This window comes from Oculina patagonica, chromosome 11, assembly GCF_052425735.1.
Source record: "Oculina patagonica isolate OP01 chromosome 11, crgOcupat, whole genome shotgun sequence".
Lineage (NCBI taxonomy): Eukaryota > Metazoa > Cnidaria > Anthozoa > Scleractinia > Oculinidae > Oculina > Oculina patagonica.
In genome coordinates, this window is record NC_135768.1 from 5220624 (window position 1) to 5235391 (window position 14768).

At 37.3% G+C, this 14768-nt stretch overlaps 1 pseudogene; it reads left to right on the plus strand.

The window, feature by feature from the left end:
- The first annotated feature begins 503 nt into the window (after positions 1-503).
- On the plus strand, positions 504-2222 carry LOC144630769 (uncharacterized; annotated as a pseudogene).
- The last annotated feature ends 12546 nt before the right edge of the window (positions 2223-14768 follow it).

Sequence of the window (14768 nt, forward strand, 5' to 3'; positions counted from 1 at the left end):
TTTATCAAATCAAGTCAGACATATTTTAGCGCTTTTACTATATTTACACATGTAATTTTATTCTAACACCTAACTTGAAAATGACCGTCGAACGGTCGAAACGTCGTTCTATTTTTTTAGCGTTAAATTTTATTATACAATCAACTTCCAAAAACTTGTTGATTCGAATTTAAATCTTCTGCGTTTAAATGCCATTTCTAGATTTCCTGTATTGCATTGTACGTCCTAAGTATCTTGCAAATAAAGCTTACATGGGCTATGCCAAAATTCTTACAAAGAAGAAGACAAAGTAACCCAATGTGCCAATACCTTCGATTTGCACGGGGGCAAAAACGGAGGCAAACTTATGTTTAAATTTTGTGTCTAGTTGACATATTTTGTGATGACATCGTTGGCAAACTTAAAATCGAAACTAATGGGGGACATGGACATAAAGGCCAATATGGGATAAAGGTAAGAACCCTACGTGTATACCTATCACAAGCGCCATTATCACCATCATCATGACCAATACCCCACACTACCACCACCACAAACCCCAATACCACCACTACCACTATCTACCACCACCACCAACACTACCACAACCACTATCATATAACACTGCCACCACCACTACCGCTACAACCACCATCACCAAAACCACTATCACCACCACCACTTACACTACCACCACCATCACTACCACTGCCACTACCACTACCACTACGACTACCACCACCACAACCACAACCACCACCACTACCACTGCCACTACCACTGCTACTACCACTGCCACTACCACCACCACCACTACGACTTCGGCTACAACCACTACCATTGCCACTACCACTGCCACTACCACTACCGCTACAACCACTAACACCACAACCACCACCACCACTACCACCACCACCACTACCACCACCACCACTACCACCACCACCACTACTACCACCACCACTGCCACTGCCACTACCACCACCAGAAACACTACCACCACTACCACTGCCGCTACAACCACCACCAACGAAACCACTGCCACTACCACTGCCGCTACAACCACCACCAACAATACCACCACCAATACCACTACCACTACCACCGCCACTACAACTGCCACTACCACTGCCACTAACACTACCGCTACACCCACCACCACCACCACTACCTCCACCATCACCACCACTTACACTACCACCACACTCATTACCACTGCCACTACAACTTACACTACCACTACCACCACTACGCTACCACTACTGTTACTATTACTACTACTACTACTGCTACTACTACCACTACAATTACCACTACAGGGGCACCCATCGAGAAAATAGTTCAAAACCACCTAAAGATCGTATTTTAGTATTTAAACGGTAGATATAGGCATATTTTTATCCCCTAAAAATTTTTTATCTGTTCGGATTTCCTAGCTGAAAATATAGTGATCCGAAAGTTATAGGGATCAAAACTTACCTTTTCGAAAATTCCAGCCAGAGAAAGGCTCCCGAAAATTCTAGGTGACCTTTTAAGAGTAAAAAATCCGTTAAAAATGAACAATTATACCATTTTTTAGATATTCGAAAATCCTAGGAAAGGCAGGCATGCAAAAAAAAATTACAATAAATGTTCCGAAAATTCTAGATCTCAAATCGTCTTCCGAACAGATATTTTAACGAAATATTCCGTTGGGTGCCCCTGCCACTACCACTAGTACTGTGTTACGGCAAGCAAGTGAATAATACTATTACATTTCCGTTTGGTGAATGGCTTAACTCTCTGGACTCTACGTGGAAAAAATAGTACATTACATAAAAGGCGGATATTCTTAAAACGAATCAATGATATAGTACCTGGCTTTGAACGGAAATAAACCTCAGAAAGCATCAAACTTCTTATGAACTCTAATGATCATCATGTTTATAAGCTAGTGATGAAGTTTATGACTTCATGTATGAATATACGTGATGCATTGTTATTTTAGGGTGAAAGCAATGTAACTTAATTAAGTTTTTATATGATATAATATGATCGCGTTTTGTTACTTTTAGTTTAAATATGCTTTTGCAATACTGTAAACTGTAACAGTCATGCAAATAAAGCAATTCATTAGTTACTTACTTACTACTACTACCACTACCACTACCACTACCACTACCACTACCACTACCACTACCACTACCACTACCACTACCACTACCACCACCACAAGCACTACCACTACCACTATCACTACTTAAAGGAAAAGAATTACAATTGAATAACTTAAAGGAAAAGAATAAATTAACTTTTTAACGATAGATTGTAGATTGTGGTAGAAAAAGAAAATAGATTATATAGAATATAAAGAAATGTGGATTAACAAATGTTTTTTTTTTTCTACAAAAGGATTCAAGAGGAAACTTTGGGAAAGCAGGGAAACCTGGTAATTATTATTATTATTATTATTATTATTATTATTATTATTATTATTATTATTATTATTATTATTATATAGTTCTTCTTTTATTATTGCTCTCGAAGTCGCTTTTTACTATTTTTCTACATTTTTAAAGACACTGTTTTTATTATTATGTAAATAATATGTTTATATATAAAGTTCTTATTCGAATAGTCAAATCATTGTAATTCTTTTAGAAATTGGTTAATAAAGTTTCTTTTTCCTTGAAAAAAAATAAAAAAAAAAAAAAAAAAAAATTATTATTATTATTATTATTATTATTATTATTATTACAATCCTTTTCTGTTGGAGGAACAAAATACACAAGAATTATAAATTGAACTGTTTTGTAATAAAATAGTTTGGAGTACATATCTTTTTAACAGTTCCTCCCCCCTCCACTTCCCCGACTTCTTTTGTTTTTTTTGTACAATGATCTGTAAGATTGATCACACAACACTATACAAACAACTTTAGATAGAGCTATTAGGCAACTTTAATTTAACTCAAGTTGAGATCGGAATAATACGTTTTTTAGGTCCATTACTTTATCATCTACTATTAACGTACCTGTTAAATGGATTTAATAACTCAGTGTAGGATGGATATTAGCAGCCTGCATTCACAGCATGTCTTTAACAAGCTTTAAATTCGATCAAAGGATTTTGTGTTGTTCTCAAAATATTTTTCAAACGATGTGTTTTTGCGGGCCCAAAAGAGGCCCAACCAGGTCAATCCTTATTGCCTAATCTTGACCGTGACCAGTGGATTGCGAATAAAGCGTGCGCGCCACGTTTATAAAAGGCCAGCTAAAAGCAGAAGTAAAAAATTTGTTCTTCCACCAAGAACGATCGGAATACGAAAAATGTGTTAATCACAACCGCTTTTTGCAAGACCGGAAGTTGAAAATCTGTTCTTAAAGAGCGATTAAAATGCAAAAATGTGTCACATGGAAGATTTTACACATTACGTTATGCAGACGTTGTTTAGGTGTTGCTTTTGACAAGATTGCAGTGATTATGTCACAGATAAACCACGGCAACACGAACGATTCCAAGAACGTTTAAGGTAATTCCCTAGAAATAGAATTGCTCATGCTCACTGCTCAAGCTTTGCCAGTTGGTTTTTTACCTTAAGGGAAGTTAAATTTTGAAATAAAAAAAGGGGGGTCACCGTATTCGTTTAGGAGCAGGAAGACCTTGTACAACACTGGCAACACTGAGCAAGTTCACAATGAGTTCACCGATGAGCAAAATCACATCTCAACTCACACCGCGTGCTCTATTACACACGCAAAACCGTCAATTAAAAAACAACTTTGATTGGTCCGCCGCAGTAGGAAACAATTTAAACATTTGCGACAAGAGAAAAAAACAAAGTCATGCATTTCTTGCGTGACGCGTTACAAGGAGCAATTGTCTTCTGTCCAATGATTTATCGACACTCTCTGAGAATTTTTGCGGCCTGTACTAGAATAATTGCAATGAAAATGAGGTGTCCTAATTTTTTATTATAATGCGAAAGGATCCGAAAATCCGAAAACATTACTCTTTAGAGAGGCCTTTTTATATTGATCATATTTTATTTTTAATCCAAAGTAAATTGTAAATTTAATATTTTATTATTAATATTATTATTATTATTATTATTATTATTAGTAGTAGTAGTAGTAGTAGTAGTAGTAGTAGTAGTAGTAGTATTATTATTAGTATTATTGTTATTATTATTATTATTATTATTATTATTATTATTAAAATGAGTAGTTCAAACAGTAAGGTTTCCATGTCGTCACAGTAACTTCTTAGCCCATTGCACACACGTTCAACACAAGGCTCTTAAGTGCATCTAGGCGCGCACTTTCTAACCTGTGGTTACCGCTAGAGTTATTGCTTATTCCCCGATTCAATCCCACCAGATTGATAAGTTCCCGTCCCATTTTCACTCACTCACTCACGGGCCATTATGCCCACTGGCATGTAGGGCAGCATATTTTAAATCCCATCCAAAACCGCTTACAAAGTTGTCAGGTAGGCCCAGGAATTATTGGTATTGGTTTATATTTCATAAATGTAATTTTCTAGGAAACGGCGGAGATGCTGGTCGTATAAACATCTATTCAAGAGAGATAACCGGGGAGGTTAAGTTAAAATCGTGTCGAGGATCTGGAGCTGAGTTAGCCGAAAACGGAGACGGGAAAAAAGGTGAGAGGATTTCAAGAGAAAGGTAACTAACAGATACAGTGCGACTATTCGAACCGGGGCACCCTGAACAAAATCAACCAATCACAGTCTTAGTTGAAAACAAAGGATAGCGACATTTTTTTCCAGCGGACCAATAACGTTCTAGAACGTAAACCAAAGATACCTACAAACTTTGAACTGTCAACAATGTTACAATCAGATGCAGACCTCTTAGGAAACTTGCCTCAATCTAGAAGGTGCCAGAATGTGGCGCGGGAGGTCGTGAGTTCAAATCCCAGAGGGGTCAGTTTTTTTTTCACAGATAATAGGGTACAGATATTAGCATCTTGCAAACGCCGCTTTTTCCCGCCTTGCTAGTTTGTCTTGCTGTCAGTGAAAGACGGTAACGGAAAGTGATTTAGAAAACCTACTTAAAAACACAAAACGAGTAACAAAGACAGCTCTAAGAGTTTTTAACGACTACCTGAAAGAGTAGAAGGTAAGCGAACGTAAAGAAAAGGAGGCAATTGCCGGGGTACTAAAACTAATTTTCGCCGAAGCTCGGAAAGCAGACGGAACTTCTTATTCCAAGAGCACATTGATAAGTATAAGATTTGGACTTAACAGACACTTAAAGTCCACTCGAGGCAACGATATTATAAACGATCCGCCTATTACCGAGGCTAACAAAGTTCTTAGCGCAAAGTGTGTTGAGCTGAAACGACAGGGACTCGCCAAAGTTGAACACATGCCGCCGATACGCTGAGAAGATCTACAAACGCTATACGAAAGCGGCGTATTCGAAGTAAACAGCCCTGTAACGTTGCAAAGAAAGTCTTTTTCGAGGTGCTGCTGTACTTTTTACCCGTTAAAAAGGTTTATTTATCACTTCCAGGAGTTTTGAAACGTTTTCAAACCAGTGTGTGGTTGTTATTTAAGTTGTTTACATAGAGATTACTCCATGAAAATGCGCCCGTACGATTTTTATTCACAAGTTAAGTAGTTTCAGAAAACGAACGAGTGAGCGTAGCGAACGAGTGAGTTTTTTGATACAGCTCAACGAGTAAATAAAAATCGTACAAAGCATTTTCCATGGTGTAATTTGTTTATTTTACTGGAACTGAGATTTATTCGCGCCATGATTACAAACAAGCGAAATTACACAAAACGGCGTTGAGGCGAGAAGTGATTCAAAGCTAATAAAAGGTCAAAGGTAATTATTTTAAATTATAAATTGTCTTAAAAACTATAAGCTTCAATTAGAATTTCACGTTCTTAAAGTTAAGTGCCTGCTAACAGTGATAGATATCTTTAACTGCTAGAAAGAATTCACGTTCAACTAATCAACTGAATCAAGTCGCTGCCCGAGTAATTTCCATCTTGGCAGTGTGCGACTCGCAATAGATTTGTTGACTAAATTTATTGTAATCGTACCAATGGCAAAAAGTTTTCCCCTTCAATGAATATACCGTTAAAAAATGCCATAGCCTACTTACCAGTAAACTTTGAAGCAAGTAAGCCCGTATTTATTGCTGTCTTTATCGTTCTTTAGAATAATTATTGAGTTCCACAGCGGAGTTATCTTCGATTTTTCTCGCCTTTCCAAGTCTTCTTGAGTAGTGGTAACATCTTGTTGAGTTTTGTAAAAACCGATTATTGCTTTCTTGACTTGAAATGAAGCGAACTCTTTAATAGCACACAAGTTAGAAGCAGATCTTTCTTCTGTTTTAACTTTTTAAAGCCCGCGAATTGTGTGCAACAGCTGTCGTGCAACCTTGTACGTTCATTTATCACTAGTGAAATTTTATCGTTCGCGTTGCTGATTGGATGAACGATGTTTTTTCCCTAGTGAAACGAGTTCCATGAGTAAATCTCAGTACCAATGAAATTATCAAGGCCCCAGTTTATCCGTCTTAGCTTTTGGCTTTGGCAGATAAAACAAACCTAATCAAAAATTGCAGTCGTTATTCAATAAGCTTTTAGAAAATTTACACTTTATTGGGGTTACCATCAATGGTTTGCACACAATTTCACTTGGAACGCAGACGCCAATTTTAATCCTTCGGTGATACCTTAAACATTAATTCTAAAAAACATCTTTATTTATTATTTATTTTAATTGGTGTTGGTTGTTTAAAACTTCAAAATCTTAAACCGTCATAACAAGACATCACAAAGATCCTCGTTAATTAAAGTTCACCAAAACACACCAAAATCTGTCAAATATGAAGTAATATGGAAATACCAAATAGCACAGTCAAACATGAAGAACTAATTCAACAATACTTGTGTTCAGTCCTGGACTAAAATTACCCGGGCTAAAATAGGGTGTGATTTTTGCACTGAGGTAAGCAGGTTTTGAAGCAAATTTTATTTTAATATCGTTATTATTATGCATCCTTTGAGAAGTGCGATGTTTTAAGCGTTGGGATTTGAGAACCTTGTGTCACATTTTTATGCAAACCTAGGCAGTTCCTGGGTACAATCTGGTCTGAAATAGGGTCGGATAAGATCACATATATTTAAACAGTCAAAGACTTTTGATAGAAACAGATTCACCAGCAGAAGTCAATTATAGATACTTAATTTCTATTTATTACTTCTGTCCAGCCTCTGGTTCCCCAGGAAGCAGTGGTGCTGTAGATGGATCTTACATTCAATACGGGACGTTGGATCCAGCAGAGAAAAAAGAATTACCCGTGGACTTTATCAAAATCCTGCGAAGGCAGGCTGAGGACCGGTTGCAAGGGAAAAGCAACGATCAGAAGGGTCTACATATATTGAAATTTATACAGAGCTTAACAAATGAACGAAATGACGTTGACAAAATCAAGAAAGGTGAGAATTCAGGCAAAAACGTAATATGTATACAGTAGAACTCTGGTAACACGAACTATGAAGGGAAACGGAAAACAGTTCGAGCTAGTGGGGGTTCGAGTTATCGGGATCGATAGAATGTTTAAGGACGTTCGCGCCAAAATTTTCTACTCGATAGATTTTTTTAAAATTTTTACTGCGGCCAGATAATGAATTACTTGTGTCAGAAATGTAAAAAAATTGAGTGACCGACTTGTGGAAAACTACCCTGATTTTGAAAAATTGGCGCGCGTAATTCAGCAGTGTTTACAAGGCTTGTAGTTAATAATATCGAAGATTAGTGAACGGAGGCAAACAATCTTATGGTGGATTTCAACTGACGCGTAATTTTTTACGTGCGGGAAAAATTTAGAGACTATGTATGAACGACTTGCGTGAACGTTTACGCAAGCCGTTCATACATTGTCTTTAAATTTTTTCACGCACGTAAAAAAATACGCGTCAGTGGAAATCCACCATTAGTCACATTTTGTAAAAGGGCGTCTGTTACGTAAATAATTCCTAGTGTTGAAATCCTTTTTGTAAGAATTAACCCTGAAAAAGGCATTAAAAACTGTCGTACGGCAAAACAAAAAGCTCAAAAAGCGTAATTCAAACGTCATTCGGACAATAAAAACAAACTTCCACTCGATAGATTTTTTTCATTTTCTCGCAAAACGTAGAAATTAATTAACAGAGGTAATTAGTTACGAAAAAAGTAGGGGTCACCGACCATTTAAGAGAACAAACTCCAAGCGAAGTGAGCGGAACGGCTACCCATCCTATATATGCTTGGAGAGCTTTCACAGCGCGCGCGCTCAATATATGGCGTGGCATGACGTTGCGACATGAATTACGTGCGCAGTAAGGATGCGCATGAACAATTAGCGCGAACGTCCTTAATTTGCCATGTTAATTATTTTATTGTTTACTGATTTTTCAGCACTTTAGTATACATCAGAAACAAAGCATCTCTTCAAACTTAAGTTTTGAGGGTGTCAGTGTGGAACCTGGGTGACGTTCGGGTGATGGTCGACGTTCATTTTTCCCCTTGTTGTAGTGAGACTATAAATGGCTCAGTAATGTAGCAGCTCTCGTGAGCTTGTAGTTTTATTGGTTCTCTTGAAGGGTAGCAAGCCATTTTTGTGCTTAAAGCCTCGGCTAAACGATCAAATATTTTCGTCCCACGTCGTGTTTTTCGCACATAACATGGAGTGGCTAAACGATCAAACAATGTTTGATCAAACATCTACCAAAGTGAGCCCACATAGCGCTTTGTGCGTTTTAACGCTGAAATTATGGCGCAACGTCACATAGATTCGGTTTCTGATTGGTTACTTTTTCCCGCTTGGGCTTGCTTTGTTTGCAGAGGTGGCTAAACAATCAAACATTTGCGCGTGAAGCAAAATGTTGGATGAAAATGTTTGATCTAGATCAAACATGCGAAACCATTTAAATGCAGTGTTGAGAGAGGCGGCTAGACAGTCAAACATGCTCTTTGAACATGATGTTAGGGCCATGTTACATGAGCGTGTTCATCCCGGGATGCTGGGACGTAAGTCGTCCCGCCCGAGTTGAATTCAACTCGCCCGTGCTTACATTACTTTATATTTCATCCCGGAAAGACTGTTTACATGATGTTTTTCGTCACGTTTCATCCCGGGAAGACATTTCAACTCGGTGTTTCATCCCGGGATGAAATCGTCCCGGGATGAGTTCATCCCGGGACGAAATCATGTATCATCATGTAAACAACAACAAGAAAATGACCAGACACCGAGATGAATTCATCCCGGGACGAAAGTCATCCCGGGACGAAAACTCTCATGTAAAGAGGCCCTTAGACGAAAATGTTTGATCGTTTAGCCGGGGCTTAAAGCTGCCAGACCCTTATGACTTTGTCACTCATTATAGATTCTAGAACGATATAGGTGTTAGAAATGGAAGGCTGGGCGGATGAGGGCATTCACACACACCGAACACACATCTTTCAAATGGTTTTCAATTTTAACATCAACTGTATGTCCTACCATGCACACCCTGCTTGCGTGACCTACCACACCTTAGAAACTCATCGTATAACTTAAGAGTTAGATCTGCAGATTGTTTTAAAAAAAATCACTAAGGCGCTATATGCCACAGACATTTGCCGCCATTTGTAAACAGTTTACTTTCCGCTTTCCGGTGCAAATTGAGGAAGCGAAAAGTTGTTTTCGGACAAACCGAAAATAGTTTTTTTTTATTTTCGACTTGAGTTCCATTATGTCTTTCCGAAAATTCTGCTATGTTTAATAACATCATCGTTGTTGGTAAACTTTAACTGTTTTTTTTCTAAGCACAAAAGATCGCGAAAGAGATGTCAATTAGGATTTCTTAAAAATTATCAAAATCGCACTCGGTATAAAATTTAAGAGCGCGCTGCAGTGGATTGCTTGAATAGGCTACTTGTACTCGTCAGATGTGCAATGATTTTGCATTCAAGTACTTCTTCAAACTCGGTTAATAAGACGAGACAATAAGAACATATCGAAAGACCTACAGGTCTTCATAAAATAAGATTAATTCTTTTAAGATTAACTCGACTTTAGGGGAAACAGTTTTTTACATAAGCAAAAACAAAAACCTTTATACGCGTACAATTAGCGCGTGCATGTCGTATTCACTTCACAGTGCGAGTTTGAAATATTTCTTTCAGCCTTGAAAAATTCACTCATCTTTTTCTTTTGACTTTGAACAAAAATAATGCGCCAAAAATGTGCTGACGAATAAAGATAGAGACGTAGCCTAGACTTCGCTGGATTCTGGACCATTCTGCGGTAGAGTGGAAATATGAGCGAAAACTGCAAGTTTCAATCGAGTCCAGTCTTCTCCGTCACAGCTTTTCACTCGGACCCTAGCCTGCGTAGCAGGCGCCGTATAGTTTCTAACGCGCGTATGGGAGAAACGCGAAAGGCTGAGAGGGCCACGCGAGGAAAGAATTGCCCGGCCTTCTCGCGATCGCGCACTCTTTTAAACTCGCTAAAAACTACACAGACGTCTGTTTCGCAGGCTACTCGGACACGCTAGTTTCATCGCCCAGCCTTCTCCCGCCCTGGCAGTAGGCTCTTACCGATAGTGCTTGAAAAAAAAGCATTAAATGCTTAAAGCAGTGCTTGTTTTTTGCCAAAAAAGTGCTAAAATAATGTTAATTTTATTAAAAAGTGCCCGTGGTTTACATAAAAATGCTCACTTTTTTCCTATTGTTTTTTAAAGATAGAATATTACATTTTTCAGATTTTCAGTAACATTTTTCATTTTTTGCCTTGGCTGGCTGTCTTCTATTGTTCCTCGATGGCAACGTGGATGACGCCATCTTTGAACGAGTGTATTTTAACACAAAATTATACGAGTGTGATGGACTGGGTTTCTAGAAGGCAACCGCTGACCTATTAAATCTATTCCCCAGGCCTCCTCGGCTCCTTTGACTAAAATGTGGGCAAAATGCATCTGAGAGGCTTTGGACGTCATAAATAAAGTCAGATTGTGCTTTTTATCACAAAATTATACAAATAATCAGTCGAAAATCCAAAATAATGCTAGCAGTGCTTTTTGGGATAAAATGTAGAGAAAATGCTCGCGAAGCAAAATAATGCCAAAAAAATGCTAGCACTATAGGTAAGAGCCTACCTGGCAGGACGCACCAAAAATAGCAAAGCGTATGACCACAGTAGATATTTCTATGATTATTATGTTTTATGATTATGATAACATTTTTTTCAGCTGTAAAAAGAAAACTTGGCTTCCTGGGTAAAGCAGGCTATAACATCTTTGGAAACAACAAATATTTTGCTCCACGAATCAAGTTGGAAGCTCTTTTAGGCGTCGTGAAAAATATAAATACGGCGGTGAAACGTTATGAAAAGGATCTTTTATTCCACAATAAAATGAGCAGCATCATACAGGGCTCGTCACAAAACCTCAAAGAAAAACAGGTCTGTAATTCTAAGACGGAATCCTCCAGGACTTCGAGTATAAATTGAACAAAATTATGTACCAAAATTATTTATATCTTATTATAAACTTCTGTATGACTGTTTCAGAAACAGTCTTTAGCAAAATAAACCATTACTAACAACATCAAATATCGAAAACAAATTACATAAATTAATAAAAATAGACTATTTACATTATACAGTACATAAAAAATATTCCTAGTACTAAAATTGGTAAAACCTACTGGGTTAAAAAATGCTGGGGATTCACGAGTCCGGATAGGTCGACTTTCCTTATATTTTATATTTCTCTTAATTTCTGAGTGGTTTGTACCCAGGGGTCCCGAGTATTTTATGGCTGCCATATCCAACAGTTGTTCCTTAAGAGGAAGTTTCCAGAAAAATTCAACAAACTGTGGCAAAGCTAAAAAACTGAGTTCGCTTATCTTTTGTATATAGGTAGCCCTTAGTAACACTAAAAACATTATGCTGTTTTTTTCTCAATATTTTTATTTTTCTGAGAAAAGCGAAATTTGCAATTTCACGTCTAGACTCGATTCAGAGAGTTCAAACTGTGCTGAAAATGGACGATTTTTAATTTGATTCGCATGTCACAACGATCAAACCGCGAAAAAAATTAATACAACCTGTTTATTGCATGATTCTTTCTATCCAAAGAAGCAAAGTTTTAAGAGTTTTGGTTTAATCTAATTATTTTAACGGTAAACAAAAGCAGACTATTCTCATGCGCCATGAAAGTCGGTCAGTCAAAAGAATCGTCATTTTCGCCATGTGCCATATCTCGGAATAGCTACGATCACCCCTAAGAACGACTACGTGGGAAGCTATATCTCGGAATTGCTTGAGATGAAGGTATTTTAACTGTAGAATGATGATATTTGAAAAATGAACAAAGTCTAGGTTGGCACAATGATTGTAATCATTGTGCCAAAAAAAAACTTGTTCGTACAAAAACGGCACAAAATCATGCCAGCCTTCGAATGCGTAACCAAAAGTATTACCACCGTATTTGTTATTTAAATCAATCTAATCGCAATACTGGCAAAAACCATGTAATGGATTAGAAGCCGAGTTTCATTTGCATTAAAGATCTGCACGCATTTGTCTAATAGGCTTAAGGGCAAGAAGAATTCCTCAACCGGACATTAAGAACACTGACATAGACGTTGAAATTGCAGAAAGTGTGATTTTAAATAGTTTAAAAAGTTCTTTTGTTTTTGATTGCTACTCGCGTACGCTGGATCACATCAAACGCATAATGTAACCATTATGTTTCCTTTGCATTTTAAAACGCTCACTCTGATTTTAAACGCTTCTCAGCTTTTATTCATTTTCTATATAACATATTTTGCTTTTCATTTCAACGACTGTATCATAGAACCGTTTAGAGTAAATAGAGTAAGCTGTACATTGCCAATTGTGGGCACCTATTTACTTCATAACTAATCTAGTGTTGATTATAATGCCTTTTTGTACTGTTATTTATTGCTCTTTGTCAATACTTTGTAGATCGATTTAGTTTCAAAGATAACTGCACCATTGAAAGCGCAAGTGAAAAACGAAGAAGACAGACTTGTTGCGGCAAAAAACAGGACGGAAAAAGAAAGAGAGCTTAATGTTGAGGTATCGTTTATAATGTGCAATTAAATTCTACAGAATACTAAGAGATTGCAAGTTAAAAAGTACGCCACTCTCGCTAACGCACTAGCACACAAGCTGTTTTTTAAGTTCTATATTTCTTTATCTATGTGTGAAATGACGTTATTGTACTACTAAAGAGAACTGTTTAAACACATTGAGATCAATAGCGAGAAATTTATAGAGGATAATGCATGGTTGCGCGGAGATATGAAATTTATCTTGGAGTGTTTAATATATATTGGTTGGTTTCCTCAGAAACGAAACTATTCACACAGCATGGTCTACTATCCAAACAGAAGAACGCTCGTAACCACAATGTCAACACGTTGTACTGAAAGCAAACAAACTCGTTTTTCATGTTCTTCAAATATCGGAAAGATAATCCTCAGCAACACCAAGTCACATATGACACAAAAGTGGCGAAGAACGTCCCAATTTTTAAGATACATGCAGTACTGTATTGTTCAAATACTATTGGGAAAAGTCAGCCGCATGTAACTGATTCAGCAGATTTAATTTATATCAACGCACTGAAAGTGTAGACATTTGACGGCACATGGAATTTTTGCTCTCACTGCGAACGAAAATACCAAAAAAATTCCCTTTTGCTTATCATATTAATAATAATAATAATAATAATTAGCTAATTTATATAGCGCATATTTCCATATTCTGATCAATAGCGCTTTACATATTTAAGAGAAAATTAAAAATTACACCACCATGAAAATAAAATAAAGTTATAAATTATAAAAATACTTCTTAAAAAGATAAGTTTTAAGTCGAGATTTAAAACAGTCAAGTGATGTTACCTGACGAAGCTCCACAGGTAGGCCATTCCAGAGTTTCGGAGCTGCTACTGAAAATGATCTAGCTCCCAATGTTGACAGCATCTTTTCCTTGGGATGGTCCAATAAGGGCATGCCAGTAGACCTAAGATTGTATAATGAATTCGATTTTATGCTAATTAAATCGCTAAGATTAGTTGACGCTAGGTCATAAATACATTTAAAAGTCAAAAGTAAAATCTTATAATCAATACGCAAAGAAACCGGCAACCAGTGCAGCTTGTGAAGCGCCGGTGTAATGTGAGAAAACTTCCCGATGCCAAGAATAAGTCTTGCTGCTGCATTTTGTACACGCTGTAATCTTGCAATCTGCGCCTTTGGTAAGCCAAACAATAAACCATTACAATAGTCAAGACGGCCGTTTATAAAAGCATGAACCAAAGTAATTAAAGAATCCCTCGATAGGTATTTCTTAATACGTCTCAAATTATGTAAATGATAAAATGCCGCGTTACAAGCCTTGTTTATATGATAAGCCATGCTTAAGTTGCTGTCAAACCACGATCCAAGGTTTTTGACACATGGGCTTGGACTGATGCGATTATCGCCCACAGTAATGGATCACGAATCTAGTTTATGAAGCTGCTGTCGTGTGCCGATCAACAAAAACTCTGTTTTGTCATCATTGATCATCAACCGATCGTGAATCATCCATTTCCTCACCGCGTCAATGCACTTTTCCATAACTTGTATAGCATCAGCTTGAGCAGTGTTGCCAAGTGGTTTGAAACTCAGGTACAGCTGCGTATCATCCGCAAAACAATGAGGAAGATAACGTTCTACTATCTTAAACAGCTTGGACACATATATAATGAATAACAGAGGGCCT